Source organism: Chlorocebus sabaeus, chromosome 15 (assembly GCF_047675955.1).
Source record: "Chlorocebus sabaeus isolate Y175 chromosome 15, mChlSab1.0.hap1, whole genome shotgun sequence".
NCBI classification, from domain to species: domain Eukaryota; kingdom Metazoa; phylum Chordata; class Mammalia; order Primates; family Cercopithecidae; genus Chlorocebus; species Chlorocebus sabaeus.
This window is the reverse complement of record NC_132918.1, coordinates 49,659,035-49,673,552: the sequence shown is the minus strand read 5'-3', so window position 1 is coordinate 49,673,552 and position 14,518 is coordinate 49,659,035. Positions and strand designations below refer to the sequence as shown.

The 14,518-nt window shown below is 43.3% G+C and overlaps 1 protein-coding gene across 13 annotated transcripts in view; it reads left to right on the top strand.

Annotated features, from left to right (window-relative positions):
- Nucleotides 1–14,518, top strand: part of ZBTB38 (zinc finger and BTB domain containing 38) — a 161,768-nt gene that overhangs the window by 43,163 nt on the left and 104,087 nt on the right. For 10 of the 13 annotated variants that reach the window (XR_012095573.1, XR_005241895.2, XM_038002775.2 and 7 more), the window contains one exon: nucleotides 649–723. The gene's annotated coding sequence lies outside the window, so the exon portion shown is untranslated. Of the gene's footprint in view, nucleotides 1–648; nucleotides 724–12,576; nucleotides 12,640–14,518 lie in introns of all 13 variants that reach the window. The other 3 variants (XM_038002772.2, XM_073023554.1, XM_038002781.2) reach the window with 1 other exon arrangement.

The window sequence follows — 14,518 nt, the reverse complement described above, 5'->3', positions numbered from 1 at the left end:
GTGCCATCAAACGGTATTTTCACACTTAACCTGGAAAAAGATGACAGCCCTGGTAAAAAGATGTACACAACTGTGCTGCCTTTACTTCGCACGTTTCTGATTGTTCTGTGTATGAACCTACATTATCTTATTGCCCTGTTTACAGAGGACTTATTTTCATTCCTACTTGTGCCATCGTATCTCAGATGACATTAAACACAAAGACACAATGTGTCTGTTTTAACTTTGACTACACAAACTCATAGTTCTTTACAAAGCCTGTAATTTCACAGCCTCTGGAAGTTCCTACCCAAGAAAGTTAAGTTCCCAAGAGAAAAGTTTTGACATGTACATGAGAACGGCACACAGGCATAGAAATCATACCCTGATTTTCCTGGCTTCTAAAGTCATCCCCTGAGTCAGCATCTAGTCTTCGTACAGCTGACGTATCGGAGGAGATGTGTTCTTCAGAAATTCTATGTTAAAATTATTGGGAGCGGGGAGGTGTAAGTCTCATTTTAAAGGCAGTAAGGAAGCTTGTCATTTACTGGAAAACAGTGACATATTCCTTTGTAAACGACAACTCCCTTGGGAAATTAACTATCACACACTAAAATATCTGTTTTATAGGCCTTATGTTTTACTTTTTGTTTTACTTTAAAATATTAGGTGGTCTTGAAGTGAGGCTCTGCTGTACTCCTGTTCTTGTGGCTCTGAGATCTGAATGTTGTGACCACTAATTTGGTAAGTGTCATTTGTCCACAACAGCTACTTAAATTTAAGTCTCCCAATTCTCCTTTTTCAGTTTGCGGTAAGATTTAAAGCAAGGGGGAAAGGGCACAGAGATTTCTGTACACAATGATAACAGCTGTATCAAAAACAATATTAGGATAAGCTAATTGTTAGAATAGAACCCCAAATCTATAGTGGCTCAAACACAATAGTTTATTTCTTGCTTATGTAACAGTACAGGTCAGTGGGGCAACTGTTTTTCATGCATTCATTCAGAGACACAGGTAGAAAGGGGCTTTGCCTTCTGCAGCATGTAGTTTTCAAGGTCGCCTGGGGGTGTCTCCACTCCTCAGTGAAGTAAGAAAAGAGCGTGAAAAGGTGCACATGGGAGTTTTTTATGGGCCCTGCCTAGAAGTGGTGCGTGTTACTTCTACTCACATTCCATTGGCTAAAACTCCATCACATGACCACAGCTAACCACAGAGGAGTCTGGGAAATGTAGTCCCTGATGGGGCAGCCACTTAGCAGTGACAGCTCTGGAGGTTTTCTGAAGAAGAAGTAGTTCCCTCTGGCACAGCACACAAAAGAAACTTGGAGACTCTCAAGGATAAAGTTGCATAGAAACAGTGGGATAAGTAAAAAATTATCCACATTTAGATTTTCCTGACTGACACTCTTAGGTAACATCTGGCCATGAGGGCAAGATGCAATGGATGAGATTTCTCAACACCTCTGTCCATTATGACCCTGAGTGAGCACCATCATGTTGCCCATGGCCAGTGAACCACAAAGGATATTTTCCTTATTTCCTTCTCCTTATTTTTCCCCTCAGTATCCTCTTGGTCTAGGACTATACCGGCTTTGTCTCCTTCCTGGATCTAGTCATATTAGTTGGAATTGTGACAGAATTCTGCTTCCCCAACTAGGAGCCCCAGTAGTTTGTAGGAAAGCTCTTGACTTCCTTAGCTTGTAGTTTTCTCTGCTTCTGGAGGCTTTGGAAATGTATCCTACCTAATCTGCTCCAGGTCTTGAGATACTTGATCGGGGAAAAATTCCCTAAGGTGAGACCTTTAAACCAAATTATTAGAGAAACTGTTTTTTCCTTTTCTTTTCTTTTTTTTTTTTTTTTTAGACAGTCTCACTCTATTGCCAGGCTGGAGTACATCAGCACGATCTCAGTTCACTGCAACCTCTGCCTCCCAGGTTCAAGTGATTTTACTGCCTCAGCCACCCAAGTAGCTGGGACTACAGGCGTGCACCACCACACCCAGCTAATTTTTGTATTTTTAGTAGAGTTTGGGTTTCACCATGTTGGCCAGGATGGTCTCGATCTCTTGACCTCGTGATCTGCCGGCCTTGGTCTCCCAAAGTGCCAAGATTACAGACATGAGCCACCGCGCCCAGCCAAGAAACTTTTTTTTTTCTTTGAGACAGGGTTTCACTCTGTCACCCAGGCCGGAGTGCAGTGGCGCGATCATGGCTCACTGCAGCCTCAACTTCTCAGGTTCAAACGATCCTCCCAAGTAGCTGAGACTACAGGAATGCGTCACCATGCCTGGCTAATTTTTGTATTTTTTGTAGAAACAAGGTTTCACCATGTTGCCCAGGCTGGTCCTGAACTCCTGGGCACAAGCAATCCACCCACCTTGGCCTCCCAAAGTGCTAGGATAACAGGTGTGAGCCACCGGGCCCAGCCGAGAAACATTTAAAAGTAGACTAAAAAGTCTCAGGCTGGGGCTATTAATGCTGGCCCAAAGGATGTGATATATACGTCTAGCTTTTCATTTTCAGGAAAAGTTTCAAAACATTTACTGAAATAACAAGTGGTAAAGTTGTAAGCTCTATTTGGAGAACTTTTAATAAGTTTAACATTTTATGTAACCTTCTAACCATTGTTGATGTTGGTGAAGTATTCCCCTCATTGGTAAATAGAAACCATATGATGGGTGCCTTGTGATGCCCCAGACTTAAAGGTGTGAGATAAAAATGAACTCAAGTCTGAGGTGCCTGGTACCTAGTTCTCTAGTTTTGTCAATATCTGACTAAACATTCTGGTTTCTGATTGACTTTTGCCCCTGGACTTGACCTTTCTGGCACCCACATCCACACCCTGAAGAGCACATATTGTCTGTTGTGTGGGGATGCCTGTTACTGGCCAATTTGCCACAGTTTCTCAGGTATCTGACAGAGGCTGATGCCTGGCCTACTCTCCTGTTACGGCTGCCTAGCCTCTGCCCAGTCCCCTCACATCAGGATGGAGCTGAGGAGGAGTAGAATAGACTAACAAGATGAGTTGCTGCAAAAATACTTCAGCCTCTGAAAGTCTGTCTTTCCAAGTTGTTAGGAACTAAAAGTATCTATTGATAGGGTTGCTGGCTGGGCTAGTGGTGTAAGCTAATGATAAGACCAGGTTGGGCTGGGCGCAGTGGCTCACGCCTATAATCCCAGCATTTTTGGAGGCTTAGGCGAGTGGATCACTTGAGATCAGGAGTTTGAGACCAGCCTGACCAACACGGTGAAACCCCATCTCTACTTAAAAAAAAAAAAAAAAAAAAAAATACAAAATTAGCCAGGCACTGTGGCGCACGCCTGTAATCCCAGCTACTTGGGAGGCTGAGGCAGGAGAATTGCCTGAACCCAGGAGGCAGAAGTTGCAGTGAGCTGAGATCTCACCATTGCGCTCCAGCGTGGGCAGCATGAGAGAAACTCCATCTCAGAAAAAAAAGACCAGGTGAATGAGGAATACAGTGCCGGCTAGAAGGGCGCAGTTGAAGGAGTAAGTTAAGAATATGTAAGAATATGCAAGAATATGCAGTGAGCTGAGATCCGGCCACTGCACTGGTCCAGCCTGGGAGACAGAGCGAGACTCCGTCTCAAAAAAAAAAAAAAAAAAAAAAGAATATGTGCCTGATTCTGGCCGGGCGCAGTGGCTCACGCCTGTAATCCCAGCACTTTGGGAGGCCGAGGCGAGCGGATCACGAGGTCAGGAGATCGAGACCATCCTGGCTAACACGGTGAAACCCTGTCTCTACTAAAAATATATTAAAAAAATTAGCCGGGCATGGTGGCGGGCGCCTGTAGTCCCAGCTACTGGGAGGCTGAGGCAGGAGAATGGCGTGAACCCGGGAGGCGGAGCTTGCAGTGAGCCGAGATCGCGCCAGGGCACTCCAGCCTGGGCGACAAAGCGAGACTCTGTCTCAAAAAAAAAAAAAAAAAAAAAAAGAATATGTGCCAGATTTCAAAAACTGGAGCCAAATGGGGATGATGTGTTGCTGGAAGTCCTAGCCTAACAGAGTCTTTCAAGAAGGGCAGAGCCAAAGGTCTCAGTCAACGTCAGCGTCCATTCATGTGGGAGAATGGCTAATCACAGCTTGCTAATTTCAACTACCATCTGTTATGACTCCTCAAAGCACTAAGTAAGCAGGAGTTGACATATGAATGGTGTTAGGGTTGGGGGAGGGGGCCAGCCTCCTGATTTCTAATTTCTAGCTGCATATTGAGACCACCACATCAGGTACCAGAATTTCATTACTGTTCAACACTTGGTGTTTGAAAGAAAGCCATAGATCCCTGTGACCACTGGATGCTGAGTGACCTCACAGACAACACCAGCAAAGCAGGATTGTGTACAAACACACATTTTGTAAATATTTTGATATTTGACATTTCAAAAAAAGCATCAAAGTAGACAGTCTGGGAAAAGTTAGACGTTGTTGAGCTTTCTTAACCTTAATTTTGCATTTTGTTATTTTTTTCTATTTTAATTTCACATAGGAGTAATAATTCAAATTTGAGGCACTGTAGTCTTTTCAGAGCTTAAGTCATCTAAAGATCTGCGCCTGGCCTTGTTGAGCCATGATGAGCAGAAGTGGACTGAGCACACAGTCTCACACAGGCAGCTCTTACACTAGTTGGGTATTTTAATCCCTGAGGTTTTAGAATTGTCATAGCACAGATGTGCAAGCTCCTTTCTCCCCATGGGTCAGCATCATGAATGTTCTGTCACTCTCCTTAGAGAGTTTGGCAGAAATACCACATCATATTCACCAAAACTAAGCATTCATAGTAATAGGGCTTTATAATTTCTCACACTGAAATCCCCTAATTTCTTGTCAAGAACCAAGTTGGAAAATACCACACTTCAGGGTTTTGTTTTTAACTCAAGAAGTTTCTGGTTTTCATCAGAACTTTCAAGCTCCCTCCTACCTCCAAAATAGTATCGTTAGAAAATGTAATGCTGAGACTCTGTCAGAATAAGTAGGTGATATATGCAAAATGATTTGGGCAGCTTAGAAAAGTGCACATCAAGGTAAAGTGTTGATAAAGGCCGGGCGCGGTGGCTCACGCCTGTCATCCCAGCACTTTGGGAGGCCGAGGTGGGCAGATTGCTTGAGACCAGGAGTTCAAGACCAGACCAGCCAACATCGTGAAGCCCTGTCTCTACTAAAAATACAAAAATTAGCCAGGCTTGGTGACACATGCCTGTAATCCCAGCTTCTTGGGAGACTGAGGTATGAGAATTGCTTGAACCCAGGAGGCGGAGGTTATGGTGAGCCAAGATTGGGCCACTGTACTCCAGCCTAGGCAACAGAGCAAAAAAAAAAGTGTTGATAAAAAAAAAATCGTCATAATTATGGTCAGTATTGGTGCTTTGACTTTTGATATTGTTATTTTTGTTATTTTGAATATTTTTTTGTCTTTCTAAATTGACTTTCATCTGGGAGCCTTAGCACAACTTCTAACTAGCCAAAGCATATTTGATTCTAGGTCACCCCACTGAGAGGCTTCTGATCTTATTCACAGGGACATTTAACCTGGGGTTCACTGAAACCTTTGAGGAAAGATGGATGAGTCATCTCTCTGCCAAAAGAAGATGATTCCTGGCATTCTATGGGGCTCTTAGTGCATTGGGACAAGGAGGCTTGGAAATTACTCCATGGAGGCATTGACCTTGGGTAGTGCCTCCCAAGCCAGAGTGGAGAGAGTGGAGCCCTCATCTTTGTCCAAAAGAGCATTAGTATAACCCCTCACTCCAACCCCACCCCATTCTCTCCTTTTTAAAAGGAGAGAAGAATATATACAAGAAAAAATTGGAAAAAATACATCAAAATATTAAAAATTGTTGAGATGGTATTTTATGTGGTGTTTTGCCCCCATTTAACATTATGTTGTAAACGTTTTACCAAATCACTAAATGGTCTTTGAAAACATGATTGTTAATGGCTGTGTTTCCATTGCACTGATACATTTTAATGTATCCATTTTTGTTGTTGGACATTTTGATAGACTTTAGTGTTCTACTATTTTTAAAGTTTCTAATGCATATTGGTGAGTGGGCCTCTAGAAAGGTACCAGTGTCTATTTCAAAACCTTGGTCTTTTTTCATTTCTCTTATTAAAATGCATGCTGCTAGGCCCCAGTGGTATTGGAAGCTCTGAGGAGGAGCCTGGGGATATGCATTTTAATCTGCCCTCCCAATTCTTCTGCATTAATGCCTAAGAACTATTGACATGCTGCATTCAGTTCAACAAATATTCAGTTGGCAAACATTTATTAGACAAAAAAAATTAGGAAACTCTAAGCTAGTACATCTATACCAGAATTTAACTTAAAGACTTTTTTTGGCTTCTGATTTTTAGAGTTTCCTTTAACTGTGATATGATGTAGTGAAAAGATTATTAGCTAGGCAAGAAACCGTATTGTACACATGAAATCACTGAGTCCCATAATGGTTCATTTACTTCCTGGTGGTCACTCAGAGATTTAGTGGCAAAGATTGAACTAGACAAAGGGCCCAGAGTCACCCAACCTTTGGGTAAGAGACAAAAGGCACCAGTGAGAAGATTGACCCCTGAGGCAACCTCCTGTCTCAGCCAAGGAGCTTTTACCTGCCCTCAGATAGGCATGCCCATACTTCAAGACACTCTTGGGCAGCCTAGACCTAGCGAGGGACCCAAGTGCCCATCTTGGTCACCTAGTGGGGCCAGACCATGGTGTGCCCTGATCCCTGAGGTGGTAGCACTGAAGAAGCTGGACCCAGGAGAACAGAGGGCAGCCGTGCCGGCAGCATCCATGTGATCAGCGTCACAAAAGCAGAGTAGGAAGTGGGATCTGGGGTCAGAAACCAAGACAGCGGAGCAGGGTCAGGGCAAGTGCTAGACTAAAATGTGTGGGCAAATTTGAGGTCAAGGCAGGGATGAATTGAAAGGAAGACAAGCAAGAGCTCAAGGGCAGCTGCAGAGGAATTAGCCTCAAGGATGGAGTCCCACTGTGTGACCTCACAGTACCTACCCCAAGCTGTGCCTGCCTTTTTAAATCTGAAAGGTGCTGTGTGCTGGGCTGCCTTCTGACAGCAGGTGAGTAGAAGCACAGCCTGAGAGGAGGCAGGCCGGAGCAGGAGGAACCTGAAAATGGAAATTAGGAGACAATGCAAAAAACAATTATAGCAGAGACCATAATGAACAAAAAACCAATTTCTTTAAACTCTCACCACCTTCTAAGAGGAAGTCTGACTATTCATCCTGACTGCATAACCCTGCTGAAACCCATCAACCGACACCCACTGATTGCCTGACGGTATCTGCCCGGCTTCCTCTCATTCCACCACCTCAACTTCCAGAGCCCACCATGGCATCACTTGACTTTTAAGTTTTGCCTGGACAGATTGCTCAGCTCCCTACCATCCCCAGTTCGTGTTCAGGTTCTAGAAATCAACTTTAGGTTCCTCCATGCCTACGTCTATGTCGATCCCCTGCAAAGGCACCTGGTGACACACAAGAGCCAGAACCCACAGGAGCTCCTCCACAGGACCCTCCCAGGGCTTAGCCACCAGGGAATTTTGAGGATGATCCCCAAGCTTCACTGCCCCATGCACGTCTCCATTATCTCAAGGGTGTCCCTGTTCAGGATCGCTACTCTCCTGATTCTTGGCCTCCTGGTCCAAACTCATGGCTCCAGGGTCATGATGAGTAAGAGTTCTGGCAAACTCTACAACCTCCCTTGAACCAGAGGTACCTTGAATCAGATGGAGGGTGACTTTCCAAGAATGGCTGGGCCAGTTCAAGTCCTCACTATAATGTTTGCCCTATGTAAGACCCATCACCTTGTCCTGCACAACTTTCTTGAATGAGGCACCTTCTGACACTCAGATGACATTCTAATTGCTCACGAGACCTGGACCCCTGGGCCAGGAAAGCCCATGTGGTGGTGACAGCAGTGCTTCCAAATCTCACCCACAGGAGACAAAAATAGGAGTTCCATGGCATCCAGACAACATGTCCACATGCTGCTGGAGAGTCTTGGGTGGTTACAGAGTACAAAGTTCAAGGGCAAAGATTGTTCAGTGGGTCCCAAGATTTGACAAGTGCCACTGGTGGTCCCACCCTTGCCTCTCTACATTGATTCCATGTCCCACTTCCTCTCACACTATGCTAATAACGATCTAACCTGAGAAATTAAAAGTATTCACACAGCCTCTGTCCAAAGCTACAGGAAGACCCTGGCCCAGGCAAACTCTGTTCCTGCCCCACAGCTGTTATTTCACCTGCCCCACCCCATGGGAGCATGTGCCACTGGTATCAAGTCTTCCTGCTGGTCCAAGAGGCACTGCCTCAAAGAGTCTCAGCATCCCCAGATAGCAATGTCCCACCACTGCAGTCAAGAGCAACTGGGCAAACCGGAAGACTCACCCCCACATCCAGAGAGACCACCCCATTTTCCATCATGTAAGTGCTAGACAGCCCAAACTGGTGTGTAGACAGCTACTACCAGGAAAACTGGAGCAATGAGAGACATCTGAGGTCACCCCAGCTAAGCTTGGAAGGCCACAGAGTTTAACTGCCTTCTTGACTGTGGCCCATCAAAAGGAGCCCTTACACATCTAGTAGATGGCTAAAATAAAAAATACTGAGGTTACCAAATGCTGGCAAACATGTAAGGACACTGGATCTCTCCTACATTGCCTGTAGGAATGTAAAATGGTACAGCCACTCTAGGAAACAGTTTGGCAGTTTCTTATAAAAGTTAAACATACACTTACCACATGATCCAGCAATCCTACTCATGGGTATTTACATAAGAGAAATGAAAACTTATGATCACGCAATTAACTTTACATGAACATTTATAGCAGCTTTATTTGTAATACCTAAAAACTGGAAAATAGCCAGATGTTTTTCAGCAAGTTAGTGGGTAACACGCTGGTACATCCACACCTTGAAATACTAGTCAGCAATAAACATGCACGTGCTCTTTACATACAATTCAAATGGATTACAAGGGCATTATGCTGAAAGCCAATCTCAAAGAGTTATATGCTACATGATTCCATTTAGAGAACGTTCTTGGACTGACAAAATTATAGTGATAGGCCAGGCACGGTGGCTTATGCTTGTAATCCCAGCACTTTGGGAGGCCGAGGCAGGAGTGCCCAGGAGTTTGAGACCAGCCAGGGCAACACAGGGAGACCCCACCTCTGCAAAAATTTAAAAAGCTAGCTGGATATGGTGTTGTACACCAGTGGTCTCAGCTACTTGAGAGGCTGAGATGGGAGCATTGCTTGAGTACAGGAGTTTGAGGCTTCAGTGAGCCATGATGGTGCCATTGCACCCCAACCTGGGTGACAGAGCAAGACCCTGTCTCAACAAGCAAAAAAACAAAAACAAAAACAAAACAAAACAAAACAAAACAGTGATAGAGAACAGATCAGTGATTGTCAGGAGTTAGGTTGGAGGATGGGTGTGATTGTTAGAGGAGCTCAGGGAACTGTGGTGGTGACTATTCTCTGTTCTGATGGTGATGGTCATTACTCCAGCCTGCACGTGTGATGCATTGCATAGAACTGTAGACATACAGGTACGCACACACACAGAGTGCATGTAAAAACTGGCAAAATCACATAAGACTGTATCTGTGTTTATTTGAACTATACCAGTCTGTTTCTTGGTTTAGACCAAGTACTACAGCTATGTAAGACATCACTGGGGGAAGGTGGAGAAAGTAGACACTGTATAACTTGTTGTACATCTTATGCTATTTCACAAAAAAAGGTATTAAAACTTTTAAAAAGTTTTTAAAACTATGTTTAAAACGGGGTTTTCCCACCCTGAGGAGGGGGATTTATCCCCAGCTTCTCCCTTATGAGCAACTCCTGCTGTTTGTTTTGCCGCCTTCTAACTTGTGGTTTGAAGTCTACAATGTCCTGCTGGCTTTGGCCACACCCTCTGCTTCTCAGAGACTGATAGCCCATTTTGGATGGAATCAAAGCTCAAGTATGCCAGCACTGAATGTGAATGTGCCCCATTTGCCCCTCCCTGAGACTGTAACTTCAAAGCTAGGTAGATTCAGATCTAAGCAATGGTCTCATGGTGAAAATCGAGGACAAATCATCCTTCTCGCCCCTGTGCCATAATTTCTTTTCTGGAATGGCTCTTTGCTCTGCTCTTCATACAGATTATACTCTTCACCTTCACTAAATGGGCCCTCCTTTAATGGAAGAAGATTAACCCTTCTTTGCCCCCTTTCAATCTCATTCAGCCGAGGGCTTTCTTTTAACAGCGTTGCTGTCTCCAGGCCTTGTGCCACAGCTGAATGCTACAGAGTGAGATGGCTGCCTTCTCCTTGAAGCATTTACGTCTCTGTCAAACACCTTTTTGCCAGACTTGGCCCTGGAAAGACAGTTTTGAAACTAAATTTATTGTGAGCTCCCTGGGTTGGCAGTATGGAATTGCACAAGGTCATGGGCATTTAGGTCAAGAGGGACTCGCTGCACTCACCACCTTCGGAGTCCTGTCTTAATGAAACTCGAGCTGTATTTACTCCCAGGTTCTGCAGAGGAGTCCCCAGCATCACCTAAGATGGAGGCTGAGCATATGGGCTGAAGTCTGTGCGGCATCCTGTCCGGATGTGACAATACACTCACAAGCCACTGCTACCCCAGGACTGGCCTCAGCCCCCAGCTTCCAACTGTGCCTTAGTTATTAGAGGGACTCATCTCAAGAGACCGTGATGAGAGGGACAGCGGTGCACATTTCTCAGGCCTGGCTGAGTTGGCAACCAGGATCGTATGCTAGAAAGGTGACAATTTTAATCGTTGACTTTCCGTAGTCGTTGGTGAATCTCGTAGTTTTGCACCTTTTAGTTTCAAAACCATACTGAACAACGGAAAATGAAACCTGCAGCTTATTTTTAGCCGTTCATGCTAAATCATGAGATTTTTCTTTGCAACCAAAGAGGATAAAGGCTACTTCAGCAGGTTAAACTTAGTCAATTGACTTAATATAGCAATCAAGTCTGGTTCTCTGACAAGTCTCAAGTGAACTTGAGAAGTTCCAGGTGATATTTTGGCCAACATTGACTATTTTGCTTAAAATTATATTTAGTTGAATTTTGTTTTTAGTTGAACAAATGTAGTATGATATTTTCATGAGAGGGATTGGAAAACATGTCATAAACTCTCCATTCTGTCATCTAGTCATTATTTCAATTAACCTATAGCTATTTTTAAGTATCTGAAAGCCTAGAATTTTTTAAATTGAGCCAGTGTGTTGAATTACAAAGAGCAGAATGCTAGAAATTAAGGAATATGGCTTCTATGCTCATTGCTGAGGCCTTTATTTAAATATGACACTCTCTTTGAACCCAATTTTCTTCTCCCTGAAAGAAATTTTCTAGAGTCTTCCTTGTCCTTTAATTCTGTGAAACATGCTGTGCCACTGAGGGCCTGAGAAAATGTTGAGGTATTCTTTGGAGGCTGTGGCAGTGTTGTCAGGCCACTCTTATTCCTGTCTCCTCTTTCCCTGTTCTAGGAGAGAGAGGTTTACACAAAGCACTGTGGTCTGCTTGCCAGACAACTTGTGGCTGCCCTTGGTAAACAAGTGATTAAGTACTTGAAAGATGTTCAGCCCCCAAGCCCATTCCTTAACTCCTGAAGCAAGTACTTGAACTTTAGGAAGTGGCTTCATGATACAAAGCTGAGGATCCTACTGTAGTGGTAGAGAAAGGACTCTGGAGTTTGGTGTTGGTGAGTCCAAAACATCCTCAGTGAGCCTCTCCGTTGTGTTAGGAAATGCTCTAGTGCCCTGGAAGATACAAAGATCTTGCAGGAAGCAAGCCAGAGACATGGGCCTAGGTAGATAATTCAATACAACCCAAATGTATTGTGCTTTTCTCTTTAGTCGAAAGGAGTTGAAGACTCACTGAGGCTTGTTAAGCTGCTCTGACTGAGAAGAGGTGCATTGTTGTGGCCCTTTCTGAGCTGCAACATCATTTATCTGAGAGAAGAGCAAGCAAGTAAATTTATTCCCAGGTTTAAGTTTTGAAATATTTGTTGCCCAGGGTGTGAAGAAAGATACAAAGAGAAGATTATGCTCTCACATGAGGTGGATTTTTATGGATCTGTAAGAATTCTTACTTTTTTACCTTCATTTGTGTCCCCACCTTCCCTTTTCAGCCTAGTTGCCAGTCTCCCCAAAAATATGAAACTCTACTTCCTTGCTGAATGTGTTTTACCAATTCAGAAGCTAGAAGGCCTTATTGTTTCACTTGCTCTCCATCTGGTGCGTGACAAGCAGTCATGGCAGAAAATGAACATGTGATTGGGTAGTAGGAATGGGCACTCAAGGTCATTATTCATGCCATGTTTCAAATGCACTGAGAAATGAAAGCAGCAACTATTCTGTTGCTAAAGCTGAGGTAGTGATTTCCATAATGGTGGTGACACCTGTTGAGGATGCTCCCACAGGAGGATTTGAGTTGGGTTAGGATGGGTTGAGATGTTGTCCGCCACAGTCTGCCTTACAGTCTATGTCATTTGCCACTTTTCCTTTATTAAAAAACACATGGTTTACAGTTCCCTTTTCCTTCCAGCTCTTTCCTGGAGGGTAACCCCAGTTTGGTCCACAAGGTTTGCTGCTCAATCCTTGCCAACAGGTGTGTACTCCTTTCTCACATCCTATGCAGATGCTAATGGATGGACGTGAGGACGCTCGTGTCTAAGAACTGGAGAATGTTTCCTGGAGTTCAGAATCCTCAAGCATGTCATTCACCCAACCCTTCATTCTACTGCCTATGAGCATTGAGCAAGATAGTCTTCTTCTCCTATTCCCAGGTGGGGTGGAGCTGGTGGATTAGAAAGCCCCCTTTGAGAGCCATCTTGTTGGCATATACAATTACTGCAAATGAAACAGGATAGTCAGCTGGCCACGTACACCAGAAGGCAGGAGAGTTGGAGTCCAGCTCTTGGCCTACTTGACCTAGAAAACAAGCTGGGCTTGATTTTTTTAGAATCACAAACTTTCAGAACTGGAAGGGACCCGAGACAGAGGCAAAATGAACAGATGTTAACAAACAGGGTCATTAAAATGGTTTTAGTGTTTAAATCATTTTAATGATAAAATAAAACAGTAAATTTGGTTGAGGAAAATCTCTTCAAAATTAGGCTTTTTAAAAGTCCATTTAAAAATATGTTGGAAAAAAATCATAATAGCTACTTAGGTTATCTGTTCAGGAGAAAAATACTATTTGTGAGTTGAAAATAGGTCAGTTTCAGCTGGACACAGTGTTATGAGCCTATAATCCTAGCTACTCAGGAGGCTGAGGCAGGAGAATCAACTGAGAGTTCAAGTCCCACCTGGGCAACATTGTAAGACTCTGTCTCAAGAAAACCCAAAACCAAACAAACAAAAGAGAACAGGCTAGTCTGATTGTTACATTGATTTTTCTTCAACTGATCATTTAGAGCAGAATAGTCTAACAACCTGATAAAAAAGTTATTCACAAATGCTGAATACATTGGGTGTAAAAGGAAACTAGCTGTAATTTTTAATATAGTGAAAGACTGCATTAATAATAAACTCATGAAGTGTGTGATCTTGGGCAAATCACTGGATCTCTCTCAGCCTGTTTGGTCACCTGTGAGAGGGAAAAAACTAGACTCCACTAGGTTTTTAATAAATACATTTCCATTTGAAAATGTATTTATTAAAAATAAACATTCCATCTGAAATATATTTGTGTCATTTATTTTCATTTATTTTACCTCATAAAATATTTTTTTAATTATGGCAAATCTCCCACTAAAATATTTACCCTGCTTTGTACATTTAACTTTCCAATATGGTCCGGCTGATTCCTTCTCTTTCATTGTGTCTTTTCCACCTGCTGGGCCCAGCCTGTCTCCAGCTGGTGGCATCCTAGGTTCCCACAATTCCTAGGGCCTGGAGGGTAGAGGCTGATTTATATAAACAGAGGTAGTCAGGGCTCCAGGGAGATAGGGTCCTCTACCAGGTGTCTGCACAATAAGAAGATTACTGACATCAGGGATGGAGTGTGGACGTAGGAGGAAGTTTTATCCTCTTAGGATTGGTGGAAAGACGTAGACTTTGCCATCAATCAAACTTAGGTTTGGACGCTAAGTCTGCTATTTACTGTGTATAATCTCTATTAGTTCCTCACCTAAAATTGATGATACTCAGCTTGCAGAATTATTGGGTTAGAATGAAATAAACATTGGACATGTAGCTAAAATATTGAGTATGTAGTAGGTTCTCCATAAGGGTAGCTAGTATAGACATTTTAGCTCTGATCAATGCGGAAGGCAGAAGTTCCTGCCCAGGTCTCTAGGCAAGATGTAGATGTTCAAAGTAGCATTGAACTTTCTCAAAAATCCAAAGGCATTTTTGGTCATTGGTAAATTAAGTCACCATGTTGTTTCCAGGACTAAATACACTATAGACAGATTTAATAACCAACCTCATTAAAAAACTTAAACTTTTTAAATACTAAGAATTTAAGCAAAAGTGTAATTGGT